At 42.1% G+C, this 16101-nt stretch overlaps 1 long non-coding RNA gene across 1 annotated transcript; it reads right to left on the minus strand.

Moving 5' to 3' along the window:
- Positions 1-830: 830 nt before the first annotated feature.
- On the minus strand, positions 831-15889 carry Gm39220. Its single transcript, XR_879076.1, has 3 exons — positions 15751-15889; positions 3452-3569; positions 831-1206 (listed from the first exon to the last, which is right to left on the minus strand). It is a non-coding gene; the product is annotated as a predicted gene, 39220 (long non-coding RNA).
- Between the last annotated feature and the right edge of the window lie 212 nt (positions 15890-16101).

Genomic DNA, 16101 nt, shown 5'->3' on the forward strand with positions numbered 1-16101 from the left:
CAGAATTACATTTCAAAATTTTGTTTTTCCTCCTTAAAAATAAAAGCTGGTCTTTTGTCTTGCTTTGTCTCCCTCACATATGTCCAAAGCAGACAGTGAATACATATTTATTTTCTTAAAAAAAAAAAAAAAAAAAAAAAGAATGCCCTTTCCTAACAACAATGACTCTAGTGAGTATTTTGTGTTGAGTCTGGAGCTGCCGTTAATAAAAATTCTCATAATTCCATTTCTAATGAGTCAGTGCACTTCTGCAGCTTAATTCCACAGATGATTACAGAGGCAGTATTTAAAGAGACTGCTTAGTCACTACCCTCCCTCACCTCCCCTCAGTTCGCAGCATTAAGTACAGAGGCAGCCATTCCACAAAAGAAATTCAAAAACTATCTGGTTTAACTGCCCAGCTTTAAGGAGGCCAGTCATTATGCAAATGAGATGCCCGCAATTGGCTGATGGAGGCACTGTCTATTTGCATAAGAAAACACAGCTCTCCTCCATTCCAAGGGCCAGGGCACGCTTCTGCCCAAGTGGCTACCAATAAGACAAAAGAAGGTGATTCTCCATCATTTTTTTTGAAAAGGAACTTTAAGATCTTTAGAAAACAATGGGCTTTGGACCAGGCTGCCTTTTTAGCATCCCTATATGACACTTCTCAAACGGTACTTTTTACTTGGCACATGAATTATGTTTTAGAGACACAGGGCACCTTCTGGAACTTCAGGGCTCTTGCATTTAATATGTTTTACATTTTGCTTCTAAACAAATTCAGGGTTCTTTTGAGGCATGATTGATCAGCTCTAAAACATTTTTATGAACATTTAAAAGTGGAGGTGTGAGACATCTGAAGGCAACATCGTGTGCAAGCTAAAGGACAGCCATATGCAGGCCTGAGGGCACTGGCCTTCCACGACATCTTCCGTAACAGTAGACCACCTCTCCAAAGGCTTCCTGTTGCTCAGTTCTTGCGCTTCTAAGAGCTGTTGGTTGCAGGTTTCCATTCTTGCCTGCTGGCTGTGTGTACGTCCTTGCTGACCAGTCAGAAATCTGGGTCTTACTTAGTATCTGTGTCCCACATTCCTTCCGTTCACCTCGAAGACAAACGTCTTTTCTGACTGCATACTGCTTCAATGGGACACACGGTACCAGACACATCAACTTAGGAATCAGGTCCTTCAGCTTCTATACCAGAGTAGAAGGACAGCAGAAGGGCTAGAACAAATGGCAAACAGAAGATAAAGGAGTTTGATGGCAGATTCAAAGGTGTGCTTGAGCTAGAAGGAAGAAGCACGCACAGGCAGATTTGTACATATGCATATATATGAATGCATCATGTACCTGAATCATTATATTAGCTATATACACATAAGAGATCCCTTGCTTGCTTTTGCTATATTTTCTACAATTATCACTCACTGCAAATTTTGGGTACTTTATTTTTGTTGAATTTTTTTTTAATTTCCTGCTTAAGATTCCAGCAGGTGTGGCTGGCTATGGAAGCCTGGATACCCTGGATACCAAGCCTTTGGACTCTGGTGTCCTGACGGTAAAGGAGAAGGCTGACTGCGAATCTTTTCCAAAGCGCCTGTGTTGAGTCATCTATGAATATCTGATTCATCCTGAGGATAAAATAAGAACAGGGAACCGTAAGGACAAGAGATCTGAGCAAACGTTCGTCCTGATGCTCGCCAGAGCTAAGGCGGTCAGAGCACTTGGAGATCTTCCAAGATGTCCTCTTGTGAGGATTATTTGAAAGAAACTTCCTGCTCTGGGTGAAATGGCTGGGGTTGGGGTGGGGGTGGGAGATGGAGTGGGGAGTCCTCTCATTTACTTCAATCCCTTAAATAAAGAGTGAGAAGCCCCAGTGAAAAGGTGACTTAAAACTTCCACATCTTAAGTCTTTCTAGAGAGAGTCTAGAGCATATACCACCAAAGAGGTGCTCTCTTTAATATTAAATCATTCCCCACTTGACCCTTAAATTGGATGGCCATTCCTTACAAATTACCTGCAATCATCCAGGTTTATTTCACTGTTTAATTATCATAATGTCTCTTTTGTGCTTGGACATGTCACAAACTCAATTATAACCTTTATTGTCACCTATTGGTCCTTAAGCCTGGTACCTTTTCTCCCTCAGCCACCTACCCTTCCACCTAATGATGCAGCTTGGCCTCTGTTTCCATGAAAGAGAGAACCGACCCCAATGTTCACTCATGCGTTGATCTGGTCTCTGATTCTTATGCAGAATCTGGAGTCATGAACTGGGGTTTGCCCTTCCAGCTCAGGAGCTGAACTCTTCAAGAAATCACCATGAAGAGAAAGACTGGGCTGGCAGCACAGGAGCCCACTGTGACTACAAGGCATAGCAGCCTCTCTCTTGCTGAAGACAGACCACCACATGCAAACCAGCATGCTCCCCACCAGGCAGCCTTCATCCATTCATTGATTTGACAACTATTATGTGCCAGCTTACTAGCTACTAGCCAGGCATCATCTGTGTTTCTAAGCAGTTCGCAGACTTAGTTGTAGGATGGGGAGGTAGGGCATGGGGAGTGGGTGTGTGTATGTGAAAGCTTTACATATCGCCAGCTCATTCTGTCATTTTAATCTCCTCCTGACACTGTATTGCATCGTAAGCATTCAAAAAGGGTTTTGTTTTGTTTTTTTACTGCATGCCTATATGAAGTAATATATCTATCAATTTCCTTCTCCCTGGAGGATCCAGACTCTTGTTTCTCCAAATACTGAGCTATGTAATAGCACAAAGGTTGGACTGGCCAGAACTTATAGCTATGAAAAGTTCAGGTCTAGAGACAGAGATCTTAGGTTTTAATCTGGCTCCTCCATTTGCAGCAATGGACTTTGTTCCTTTGTGCTTCCGATTCCTGTTGAAAAATGAAGATAATAATAGAAGCCACCACATGGAGTCGAGATATACTGAGCAACTTGCTTCACTTTCCTTCCTGTTTCTGCAATAGAACACTCTGACAAAAGCGCCCTACAGTATGCTGTGATGGTTAGTTTCAATTGTCAACTTGACACAACCCAGAATCATCTGAGAAGAGGGTTTCAATAAGGAATTGTCTACATTTTGTTGACCGGTGGGCATATCTGTCAGAATTGTCTCAAGTTAATTAATATGAAAAACAAACAAACAAACAATCTGCCCACTGTGGGTGGCACCATTCCCTAGACAGGGAGTCAAGAACTGTATTAGGGTAGAAAAATGGGAGGTGTCTAAAAGCACTTGTTACTCTTACAGAGGACCTAGGCTCCATTCCCAGCACCCACACAGGAACCCATAACTGTCTGTAACTTCAGTTCTAGGAGATCATACTCCATCTTTTGTCCCCCTCAGACATGTACATATGCCCTTAGTGTACACATGTACATGCAGGTAAGACACTCAGACACATAAAAATAATAAAAAGTAAGTAAAGGGAGCACCACACTCACCAGCAAGTGGGCATGCATGTGTTGTTCTACTGAGCTCGGCTGTGGGTATGACGTGAGCAGCTATCTCAAGTTCCCGTACTCCTGCTCTTGCGGCTTCCTTGCAGTGATGGGCTACAACCTGGAATTGTGAATTCAAACAGCCCATTGTCCCTTAGGTTGCTTTTCACCAAGGTATTTTATCATTGCAACAGAAGCAAAACTAGGACAAGAAAGGATTTATTTCAGACCACAGTTTAGAGTTACAGCCCACATTTCAGAATCACAATGTCAGGAGCTTGAGGCACTAGTCACGTTTCATCCACAGGAAAGAAGTAGGGAGTAAAAGATGAATGTGTGCTAGTGGTCAGCTTTCTCCATCATATACAGTGCAGAATCACTCTGCCTAGAGAATGCCTCCCCCCACAGTGGGCAGGTCTTCCCAACTTACTTAATAGCAAGCAAAATAATCCCCCACAGCTATGCCAAAGGGCCACCTCCCAGGGTGACCCTAGATTCTGTCGTATTGACAATTAATCCTAGCCATCATATTGCCTGCCCAGTAAACACTGACAATGTTGTGTTTCTCAAAGGTGAATGACAGCTATCTGGGGAAGTAAAGAGAAGGTCTTGGTTTATATGGTCTATGTTGACTTCAATAGTGTAAATAATTTTACCGTGGAAGTAAGGCCAGCAAGGGTAGATGTAAAAAGAGTTAGTATATGATTGGTTCTTCCTGTGATTACCATTGACTTACCCTCATGGGGCAGGCATTGTGTGAAAGAATTTCTTTAACTTTGCACATGTACGTTCACACTATTATCCAGACCCTTTTCTGTCTGAGTTCCTACTGTGTTAAAATGAATGAAAGAATAGTGAAGATCAGTACTGTAAATCATTCTGCCGACAAGCCAACTGCACTCATCCAATTGAGCCAAGAAATGAAGCAGGCGCCTGGCACTGTCTGTCATGTGCCATGTCATTGGCTTTCTGTAGAGTGATGGTCTGGTTATAGCAACCATTGCTCTAAAGGAGTTATTGCACCCTAGGAACTCTGCCAGGTGCTTTTGGTAGGGATTCCACTGTATCCTCTGAACAACTTTGAAAGACTGGTGTTGTAATCCCCAGTTTACACTGAATGAAACTGGGTCTTCGGGAAGTCAATAACATGTTCTTATTCTACCATAACTAAATTTAAAAGCCAGGACTCAACCATGGTCATATTCCAAAGGAGCTCACTTAAATACATGGCAGACTTGAAGCTCCGCTGTAATTCTCCTAGTGACTATGGTGTCTTCCAGATCATTCCTTGGGTGGACAGGCTCAAATACTCTGCGACTCATCAACCCTTCATGAAGCACCTGACCTCTCTGGGCCTCAGTTTATTTATTTGTAAAAAAAAAAAAAAAAGGACTGCTCTGAAGTGACGTTAAAATGAGCCATTATGGATAACATTTATGACAGGGTCTTGAAAAAGCAAGTATTATATAAGCATTGTCAAATGAAAATAAGGTTCTTTCAGATGAATCAAGGACTTCCTTGGGTTTCAGGAGAGACGTAGCATATATATACAATTGGCAAGCTGCCCAATTTTCTCCCTGGAAAGACCACGAAGATGAAACCAAAGAACATGGGAACTGGATGCAGACAACTCCAGGAGCTCATATACTTCTGTTAATACCAATTAAATAGTCTCTGAAAGAGCAGTATCCTAACAGGAAGGCACAGTTACATTGGCTATTCTGGTTCTTCGAAAGTGGCTGCTAGTGCCTCTTAGGGGCCAGATGACAGAAGGAAAACTGGGTTTTTACATGGCTATAAATTCATCACTCAAGCTCTCTTCCCTCCAAAACACACAACCCTGACAGTACTTACTATATAATTATCCATAAGATCCCCATGTCACTTTATTTTCTGCTACTCTAACAGAATGGGCCATTTATGAACAGTAGACTAATACTATGTAGCTCTCAGTTCTGGAGGCCAGGAAGTCCACAATGGAGGTGCTTTATGTACATAGGACCTTTCGAATACATCATGTGATGGACAGCAGAGATGGCTGAAGTCACCAAGCTTTAGATCCACTCTTGTGATAACAAGTCTATTCCAGTGATCACATCAATCCAATCTTAAGGAACCAGCCGCGTGAGCTGATCGTATCTTATTGCACTGGGGATTATGTTCCCAACACCTGATTTGCAAGGGTATGCTCAACCTGTAGCATCCCTAAGGCACAGATGTCTTTCATAGCCCTGCATATAACGAGTAAGTACTCCTGTTGAAAGGCACAAGTCTTTCACAAATCCAGTAAAGATATAGACCCAGGTGGCTTTCCAAAAGCACTTGGATGTTCTTCATTCTATTTTTCCCAGAAGTATTTACCTAAAGATGGTAACAGCAGTGTACCACAGGGATCCAAACACACCCCAAAGAACCATTTTGCACAAAATTAACAGCAATTCCCAAGCCCTTACCCACACCTGAGTCAACTACTGGACTGGTTGTCTCATGTTCTCTGGTAAGCTCTAACTCATTAGAGATTTCCCCTTCTAGGAAGAAGGTTACAACAGAATCTAGCTACCAATTTGCTAGCATATCATGATAGATGATACCATTGGGGTACAATCACTGAAGCTATGATCGTGCTAACCAGTGCAGTGCATGAAATTTGCTTCTAGCCTAATCTGAACAAATCAACCTCTAAAAGCTATCTTGAGACTACAAAACATTGAATTACCATTTGGTGGTGCTAAGGAATTAAAGTTGACTTTTAGGTATATTAAGGATGCTGCAGTCTGCATTTTAAAAAATCATTTTCTCTTACAAATACTTACTTTGGGATCTTTGAAGAAATAATGGGATACCTGCTACCCACATTGAAGCATTCCAGAGTAGACCCAAGGACTGATGAAGTCAAATTGTGTGTGTGTGTGTGTGTGTGTGTGTGTGTGTGTGTGTGTGTGTTATACATATGATAACTGAGAAATAACTGCAGGATGGCATGTTATATTAGTCTCTCTGTTTTATATACATTTGAAGAATGCTATAATGAAGGTCTTTTCTACTTTCTGGATCAGAAATATAGGTCTCTTTCTAAGTGATTCCTTCTTTCCCACTACTGCCCTCCTGAACTGTATGTCATCACTAGAATTCATCTCGCCTCCATTATCCTCTTCTCTCTAGCCAGCTCCTCACATCCTCCCCAGCAGCCTCTTGTTCAGCCCTGGTCTCAAAGCTCCATCATCTTCTTGAAATCTGAGTAATCATCTTGGACCACATCAAATCTGGCCACACCAATCCCCTGCATGCTTCTCTGCAAATGGTTCACCATTACCCACCAGTGTTCTATCATTAGCCAGAGGTCCTTTGTGAGCCATCCGTCTACATGCCATTCTATTGGGCCTCAAGCACAACAGACAATAGGGATGCTGGTCTGTTTGTCACTCATTTGACAAGAGCTGATAGGATTCATATGACAAGAGCTCTTTGCTAACGTGGGAGCAGAATGGCAAGATTACATACTCACAACAGGAACAATACATGATGACACATGGAGGATGCGTTCACCTGTCATTGACTGAGTTTATCTTCTTCCTCTTCTACCATTCCACATATGCAGTTGCTTTTGTTAGAGCCCCATTCTACAACCAGCTCCAGCTCATCTGCTGAAAGTCCGCACCCCACCCACTCCTTGGAATCCAGACCACTCATTTCTTCTTTGGGAATTCATCCTAAGGTCTCCTGACTTTGTTTTCTATCATTATTTCACCAGTCTCTATTCCTGGCCTAAGCCAGAGGTGCGATGTAATAAATGGCTATTGAAAGGACAAATCAATGAATGGGTTAATAAATGGATTTTTGCCTTCTTTAAATTGGATTTCTTGGGCTTTGAGTTATGAGAGGTAAGAGATTATATCTGAGCATTATTCTGTATCCTGAATTACTTAAGATGATGAAGTTCATTTTGTTAACCAAAGCCATTGAGAATGGATATTCACTTAAAGCAAAAATGTCTCTTGTTCCCTGTTCCCAATGCATTTATGTTATGTGCAAGAAGGTGTAATCTGTTGAGTTAAACAAAGGCATACTGAGTTTGTTTTTTAAAAAATTTTAGGATTGCTCATCACCCCTAGAACGCTGAATTGTACTATGACCATTAAGAACTAGCTTTGTAACTTTCTGGAAGAAAACAACAACAACAACAACAAAACCAAAACAAACCAAAACAAAACAAAAAACAGATCCTTTTTCCATAGCATATCTCAACAAATGTCCTAAAGAGTATCTTTTCAGAAAACTTGGTCTACCTCACACCTTGTCAAACTGTATCCCCTACCCTAAAGCTAGGTACTAAACAACACTTGTCACAAAGGCCATGTACCAGCATGAGAATGAAGATGCTCTCTGCTTCTTCCTCCTCATCTGCTAAGCCATGAACACAGCACATATAGGGTCTGAATCAGCAGAAAAAGAAACGCTGTAAAAGACCAGGCCCAGGGCCTTCAGTTTCCAGCTCTATCACCGTCTGTCTTTATCTCTCCATCTCCCCAGTAAAGAAAGCAATGCCTTAGTAATTGAGAGAGCAGCATATCAATCAATGCTTGTTAAAACAAACGTACAAAAATGGAAGCCTCTAAGGACCAAAACCAGTAGCGGCTAAGGCAGTTCTGGATATGTGAGAAATGAAATAAGAGTCGACAAGACGCCATTGGGGAGAGGGGAGCCTCTTTTTAGCACAATGGTTTACATTGTTTGCTAAAACACAAAGCGTGCAATAAAATACAGGTGAATGTGTGATTTTACACATCTGCATGAATAGACACCCTACGCTATCGCGTGAGAACATAAAATCGACAAGGGTTTTCTTTTCAGCCAGCGTCTCTGCAGCTTAGTTGATGACTAATCTCACAGATTAAATCTGATCACTGGGTTATTGATATTAATTCTTTCTTTGGGTTGACAGCTGTAGGATGGAAACGTCACAGGAAACTCTGAAATCGACTGAGCCCAATTAAGAAGACAGGACCAAAGGCAAAGCACAGGCGATGGGGTAATCACGTCTCACAGCTCTCATTCTAAGTCAGAATATCTTTAAAACCTGAGGAAGTGAGTTTAAAACACTATATTAAGAGCAAGACTGTTTTGTATGATGATATAAGCCGTGTGCCGTTGTTTTAAACCTAACCTGTCAACAAAGAGGAGACACTTCCCTAAGCTCTTAAGGAACAAGAAATGTTTCAAGGATGGAGGGGGCTTTACCGTCTTCAGTATTTTAAGCCCTGCTTTTAGGTAAAGCTTTTAGTTAAACAAGAACAAGTCTAAGCTGGCAATTTGCAAACGTGCTCATTTCTGCACCCATTCATTAGCGAGCTGATTAGAATCCTAATGTAGAGAAGGGGGGCATCTCAAAGTCAACTCATTTATGAAAATGCTCATAAGTTTAGCAAGTCATTGTTCAAATAGAAACGTTTCAGAATGATAGAGCACACAGGAGGAGATTTTAAGGGTTGGGCAAGCACACCTCTCTGATGACAAAGTTACTCCCACTGAAATGATAAAAGCTAAAGTCAGAAGTGAAAGGTGTTAGGTATTAATGAACTGATGGATGCCAGCAAGCATGGTCAGCATGCAAGGATGAAAGACAGTGTTGAGGGAAACTGAGGGGCACAGAGAGAAGACAGAGCCAGATACATCTGGGAGAAGTAAAAATGACTACAAGGTTGATCATTGTCAAACTTAATAACAGATACACAGGGATTACATTACTTACATATTTGTTTAAAATTGCCCATGCTAAAAAAAATTCAAGGGTAAAAGAAGTGCACTGATTTTAAGTGAAATGAGCAAGCAAACAAAAACAAGGTAATAGCTCTGAAATGAATGCACTGAGAAGAAAACTACCCAGGAGACAAGACTGGGACACAAGAGGAAATTTTATGAGAAAATCAGGGATGAGAAAAACTGCAAGAGATTTTTTTGGAGATGATTTTTTTCCAATTTCAAGAATAAATATTGTTGAAGAACATCATAAAGAGAGTTGGGTAGTAGTACACACTTACAATCACAACACTGGAGAGACTGTAGGAAGTGAAGTCATGAGTTTGAGGTCAGTCCCAAAATACAGTTAAATTCAAAGCCATCCTGGAAGGCATAGTGAGACTCTTTGAAAAAACCCAATAGTAGATATATTGCTCAGTGACAGAGTGCTTGCTTAGCATACACAGACTCCGAGTTCTGTCATCAGTGCTGAAACCAAACCAGACCAAAAACTGTATGTCAGAGGGAGTAATGGAACAGATGTATGGATATAAGAGACATACATTCAACAAACATTCCCAAACTTAAAAATCATAGAAAGTACTTAAATTTATAACAAACAAACAAACAAACAAATAACACTTATGAGCAGGTAGGTAATAGAGAAGAAGAGGAAGACAAATGCCTATGGGTACCAGGAGCTTCTGGTGTGTGAAGGTCATTTCAGAAAGCTATGAGAATTCTTTCCTCCTTAGACCAGTGTGCATCTAACCCATGACCGGCTTGTATCAAGCAATTTGTGCTTGGAGTGCGTCCTTTGCTATGACTACAAGAGATGCTGCTCCTTTAAGGTAAGGGTTAAACAACACATGATGGAAGTCTCTACCTCCAGGGCTACAATTACCCCCTAGCCAAATGTTTTAGTTTGGGGTTTGTTTCCTTGTAGCAGGACTTCAGAGTCGATCTGTAGCCCAGACTGGCCTTGGGCTCCCAATCTCCTGCCTCAGCTTCCTAGGTTCTAAGACTGTAGGTGTGGGCTGGCATCCTAGGCTGGAAATGTATTATGTTAGAGATTTGGGTTTTTTAAATCATGATTATTTTGTTTTTGTGGTGCTGGGACCCACCCAGGGCTTGTACACCAATGTTCTATTACCCAGCTGCATCTTTAACCCAGATCGTTTCATCATTGATACTTTTTTTTTTCCCTGAAAATTTAGTGTTGTGTTCTTGGTGGCTAGCATCTAATAGATTTTTAATAACTATTTATCAATTGGATGAAGGTACAAATTAATGCATATATGAATGGATGGAGGTGTTTCCTTTGTACAACACCATCTCCATTGGCTATCAGGACCACAAAAGCCGTCGGGCTGAGATCATTGCTGTGTCAGCTGGGAATGAACACATTAGGAGAGCTGGAGGCTTTATAACCACCCTCCAGGGCTCCCTGTCCCTCACTCTCCCAGTCTAATTCTCTGTCCCACTCTGTCTGTAAATGCAATGACATAGTCACATCAGTTACTTCATCTCCCAAGTTCTGGATGCACAAGATACTTCAGAGCCTACATTGCATCGCCCAGAAACATAGACAACAAACAGCAGTGAAGTGATCTCTCCTTCTCATTCCTTTTGCTAAAATGCCCTTGATTTCCCCCCATTAATTGCATATTAACATATCTAATACAGAGAATATCTTCTAAATTACCCACTGGTGCAAGGGATAATGTAGTGTGTGCAATGAATGAAACTCTCAGCTTCTCAATACTCCCCAAATACTTCTTTCAGAAATGATACACTATTTTCTTAGCTTGAATAGTCTTTTCATACAAACCTCAATGACTACCAAAACAGTTTAATGTTATTAGAATATCATCAGCTTTCATTATGTTTAATAAGAGATGGTGACAAGAGATAATTTTAAATACATTTTTGCCAGAATTAAAATCACAAGTTGTAAAATGAATCCTAGAAGTGTCAGTTATAATGGGGTGTAATCCCAGCCTCCTTCAGCTTACTCCCATTCACTGCTCCAGGATGGAACTCTAGCGGTAAACTTACAAGCAGAGGAAAGCAGCTAAAATCCCAAATATCAGTCTTCATTCTCAAAGGAAAAACCTGTAACTTCTTTCATCAACTTACTTGACACTTTTAATGGTTTATTTTTCTAAGTCTATAGACATGGCCAAATATCTCATTGTCTATCCATCCTTTGCCACTGAGTAATTACTCCTGGACAGTGTGATAGGCATAGCATGAACCAACAAGACAGATAGACAGAAGGCTACATTCTCACTCCTTCCAATTCCCATAACTAACTCACTAGAAGACACTCTAGAAAAATATCAAGTTAAACATGGTTGGTGTTGATTCATTTATATCTTCTCAAAAAGGAGGAGGAGGAGGAGGAGGAAGAGGAGAAGGAAGAGGAGGAGAAGGGGGAGGAGGGGGAGGAGGAGAAGAAGAAGAGGAAGAAGAAGGAGAAGGAGGAGAAGGAGAAGGAGAAGGAGAAGGAGAAGAAGAAGAAGAAGAAGAAGAAGAAGAAGAAGAAGAAGAAGAAGAAGAAGAAGAAGAAGAAGAAGAAGAAGAAGAAGAAAGAAGGAGGAGGAGGAGGAAAGAGAGGAGGAGGTGGTGGAGAAGGAGGAGAAGGAGAAGAGAAGGAGGAGAAAGTGGAGAAGGAGGAGAAGAAGAAGGAGGAGGAGGAGGAGGAGGAGAGGAAGAAGAAGAAGAAGAAGAAGAAGAAGAAGAAGAAGAAGAAGAAGAAGAAGAAGAAGAAGAAGAAGGATTCCTTTTACAAAAACACTTGTTATACAATGAAATAAAAACAGAATCAACCCAAGAGAAGAAAGAAAGCAAATAGGTGAGCAGCAGCTGAAAAAGGCATACCCACTGTAAAAGAAGCAAAAAAGAAGCAAAGATCACCCTCAGATGCAATGCAAAAACCATGCATGTGCCCGTGTGCATTAATACACATGTACATGAGCATATAGGTTGTCCAGAAGAAGCCAAGGTTTTCTCAAAACAAAAGTCAAGTTTCATGGAAGGGAATGCTGCAACGTTTCCTTGACAACGCCATGCTCTCATCTACCAGAGTGATGAGTTCCATGAACTTCAGCTGAGCCCAGAGTCCAAACAGCATGGGCTAAGCAGTCTGACTCTAATCCTTATCCACCAGGAGTTAATTATCTGATTGGAGTCTCTGAGGAGTCCAGCCATAATTATAGCCCACATGTAGCCACATGATTTGCAAGGAATAGGGAATGCACAAAGAAAGAAGCGTTCCTTGAGGGAATTCTAGTAGAAGAAGAGGAGCAGGTTAGACCAAGGAAGCAAAAGTACAGGTCAGATCTGGCTGTCCACTCCAGCTTATACACGTTTTCAAAATGTAAAATTGATTTTTACAATGTTTACAAATCCTGGTTTCCCATTTCTCAAGAAAGAAAAAGAATAAAAGAAAAACATAACACAAACAAAATAACAATAACAAAAACTCACTGTGAGTTTGCCAACACAGCTTCCTCTCCTCTTCTCCTTTAGAGGGAAACTGAGGAACAGTGAACTGCAGCTTCTTCCTGGGGAACTGGCACTCTCTCTCATTTACCCCAGATAACAAAGTGTCCATTTCACCCATTAGCCTACCTTCCTTTTGCTAGGGACAGCCAAAGGGTAATGAATAAAATATAAAACCATTTAATCTGAGAGGGTCTGAAGGGGATAGGAACTCCACAAGAAGACCAAGAGAATCAACTAACCTGGACCCTTGCCTCAGACACTGAGTCATCAACCAAAGAGTATACACAGGCTGGACCTACGGCCCCAACACGTGTAGAAGACGTGCAGCTTGGTCTTCATGAGGGTCCCCCAACAACTGGAGTGGGAGCTATCCTTAAAGCCGTTGCCTTTCAGTGGAATCTGTTCCCCTAGTTGGGCTGCCTTGTCTGGCCTAAGTGGGAGAGGATGCACATAGCCCTGCAGAGACTTAAGGTGCAAGGGTAGGAGGATACTGGGAGGGGAAGGAATCCACCCTCTCAGAAGAGAAAGGGAGAAGATACAGAGGGAGGAACTGTGTGAGGGAGGAACGGAGAGGCAGGGCAGCGATTGTGATGTAAAATGAATACATAAATTAACTAATGAGAAAATATTTTATCCCAGCCCTGTGAAAGCAGAGGCTGAAAAGTTCGAGCCCCGCACGGAACCCACAGTGCTACGCTGTCCAAAACGAAGAAGTAGGGAGCAGCTCACAGAAAGTGGGAAAGAGCGCCATGTTTTCAAGAGACTGGAGTGTGGTAGGTCAGAAAGTCCAGCCATAGACAGACCTACTTCAAGACAGAGTCACAGAGAGGTTTGTCAAGCCCAGTTACTAACTCCAGTTGCTGGGGGTGGGGGGGGGGGGTGGGGGGGGTTGGGGGGAGAATGCTCTTAGGATCTGACTTGCTAAGGTTGTGGATAGGGAAAGTGGATCAAGCATTCAACGCAAGCCCATCCATTACCTGCTCCCCACAGACTTAAGCACTCAGAGCCTCACATCTCTTGCCACAAGAAGAGATCCACTCTTAAACGAAGCCGCCATATGGATCCTCAGACGTTGTTGGCCCTTGCCCATTGCTTCAGCACCTACAGCCCTGTACTGCGGCCAATTCTCCTCTATCCTCTCTGCAGACCCAGCACTCAGTGCAAAGTTTACATTACCTGAAGGTGCCTACAGAGGTTCTCATGACCTCAAGCCCCTGTAGCTTCCGGAAAGTGGTGCCTGTGGCGTGGCTCTTTGTGTTTAAATATCTTTGCTTTCTTACTTCGTGATTCTGATTTAGGAGAGTAATGGCAAAATGGCTTCCAGAACGCCAGGGCATATCTTCTGTTTGTCGCTCTTCTGCATCCCACACCCTCTGACCACAGTCCTCTTTAGTCGGTAAGCTAAGAGTGACCTTTTCAATGTACTAGCAGCAATGCTACACAACAAAAAGCCAGGCTCAGGAAGAGCGTAAATTACTTTGGTCTCACAGAACTTAACATCCGGAAGACAAATATTTATTTATAAACAAACAACTATGAGGACACGATTATCTTGCTGCCCACTGGTGCAGAGGGCAGTGTGAAGACCCCATGAATAAGTAGCATTGTACTTTGTGCCCAAACAATTTATGAGAAGAAAACCAACTGTGGGAACATCTGGGAGTGGTAAAGAGTGAACTGGGAAGAAGGAACAGCAAGATACAGGAGCCAAGGCAGGAACAGTGCCACCATGTGCACTGAACAGAAGAGAAGCACAAGGATGCAGAACAGTGAACGGGAGCAAGAACAGGGAGTGAAGCCAGAGAGGTGAGATCCTGGAGGGAGCTTGGTTCAAATCCAGCCACTGTGTCTGCATGGTCTTGGAGGTAAGGGTATGTTTCATGTTTTTAATTGGTTGGAGGGAAAATGAAAAGAGAAAATATTATTTCATGACCTGTGAAGCTCATATGAAGTTCAAAGTTCAATGTCCTTGAACAAAGATTTACTCATGTATAGGTTTGACTGGTCTTACATTTAACATCAGAACTTACATAGTTCCACCACAGGCCAGCTGGCCCAAAAAACCTTGGATACTATCCAACCCTCTAGAGAGTAAGTTTGTCAACACTGTGCAACTAGACTCATGAGTCTACTGCTGTAAATGAATAAATGCTGTACCTAGCATTAAGCTGTCCTCAGGATAGATGGTAGATTGAGTCACAAAATGAAAGATTCTCGATGCCTATGAAGGTGCCTCCATGTAGACTGAGAAGGAAAGCAGTTCATGGGCTTCAAGTTCATGGGCTCCTTACTGGTATTTTTTTGTCACCCAAGCCAGAGTCATTTGGGAAGAGGGAGCCTCAACAGAGAAAAGACCTTTCATCACATTGACCTGTAGGCAAGTCTAGGGAGCATTTTCTTGATTAATGATTGATGTGGGGGATACCCAGTCTACTTTGGGCAGCCACCCCTGGGTAGGTGAGCATGGGTGGTATAAGAAATCAGGCTGAGCAAGCCACGGAGAACAAGTCAGTAAGAAGCATTCTGCCCCGACCTCTGGTTCAATTCTTGCCTCCGAGTTCCTGCTTTAGTTTCCGCCCTGATTTACCTTCAGGAGGGACTATGATGTGGACAAACAAGCTAAGATAAGCCCTCTTGAATTGCATTTGGTCGTGGTCTTTATCACATCAATAACCAACACAAATGATTTTCTGAAAACTGTGACCCATATCTTGCTCCCACTTAACCAACGCATCTGGTCCCATTTTTACCGACTCTAAAAGAAATACGAAGCTAGGTCCTGAAAAGTGTCCGGTTCCTTACAGAAATAGGGACAATCAGCAAAATCCAAAGTCTCCTGAATATGTTGAGTCAAGCTAATTTTTTTTTCAGAGAGGAAAAAAAATTGAAAAAAAAGAAGATGAAGTCCTTAGAAATGAGATATTATTTAGGAAGCGATGGAAAGTGTTCTCACTGCACTAATGAGTCATTAAGCAAGGCGTTTGGGAACAGGGAGGCGCTATAATTAGGTTATCTGTATTTTTAACACAAGAAAAATAACCCAAAGCAGCACTCACCAATGCAGCTGTATGGAAGGGGAATGGCTCTCTGCAAGTCTCCAAACAGAGGGGAATCATTTGTAAGAATTCGAGCTCAGCTGAGCAGTTAATTGAACAAAATGCTTAAGAATAAGCCTGCCGCCTCCCGTTACCACCCTGAACCATCTCCTCTCCTCACTTTACCATAACTAGAAAGCAATACCCCATTCCAAAACACCAGATAGCCATGTGGATGGAGAGGGTAGAGTAAATCCAATCATAACAAAAGGGGAAGCAGAGACGAGGAGAGTGACAGGTTAGGAATTTCACATAATTAAACTGTCAAAGGCCACAAAAAGAATGTGAAAATCAGGGGCTATCACCATCATG

The sequence above is a fragment of the Mus musculus genome, chromosome 8, assembly GCF_000001635.26.
Source record: "Mus musculus strain C57BL/6J chromosome 8, GRCm38.p6 C57BL/6J".
NCBI classification, from domain to species: domain Eukaryota; kingdom Metazoa; phylum Chordata; class Mammalia; order Rodentia; family Muridae; genus Mus; species Mus musculus.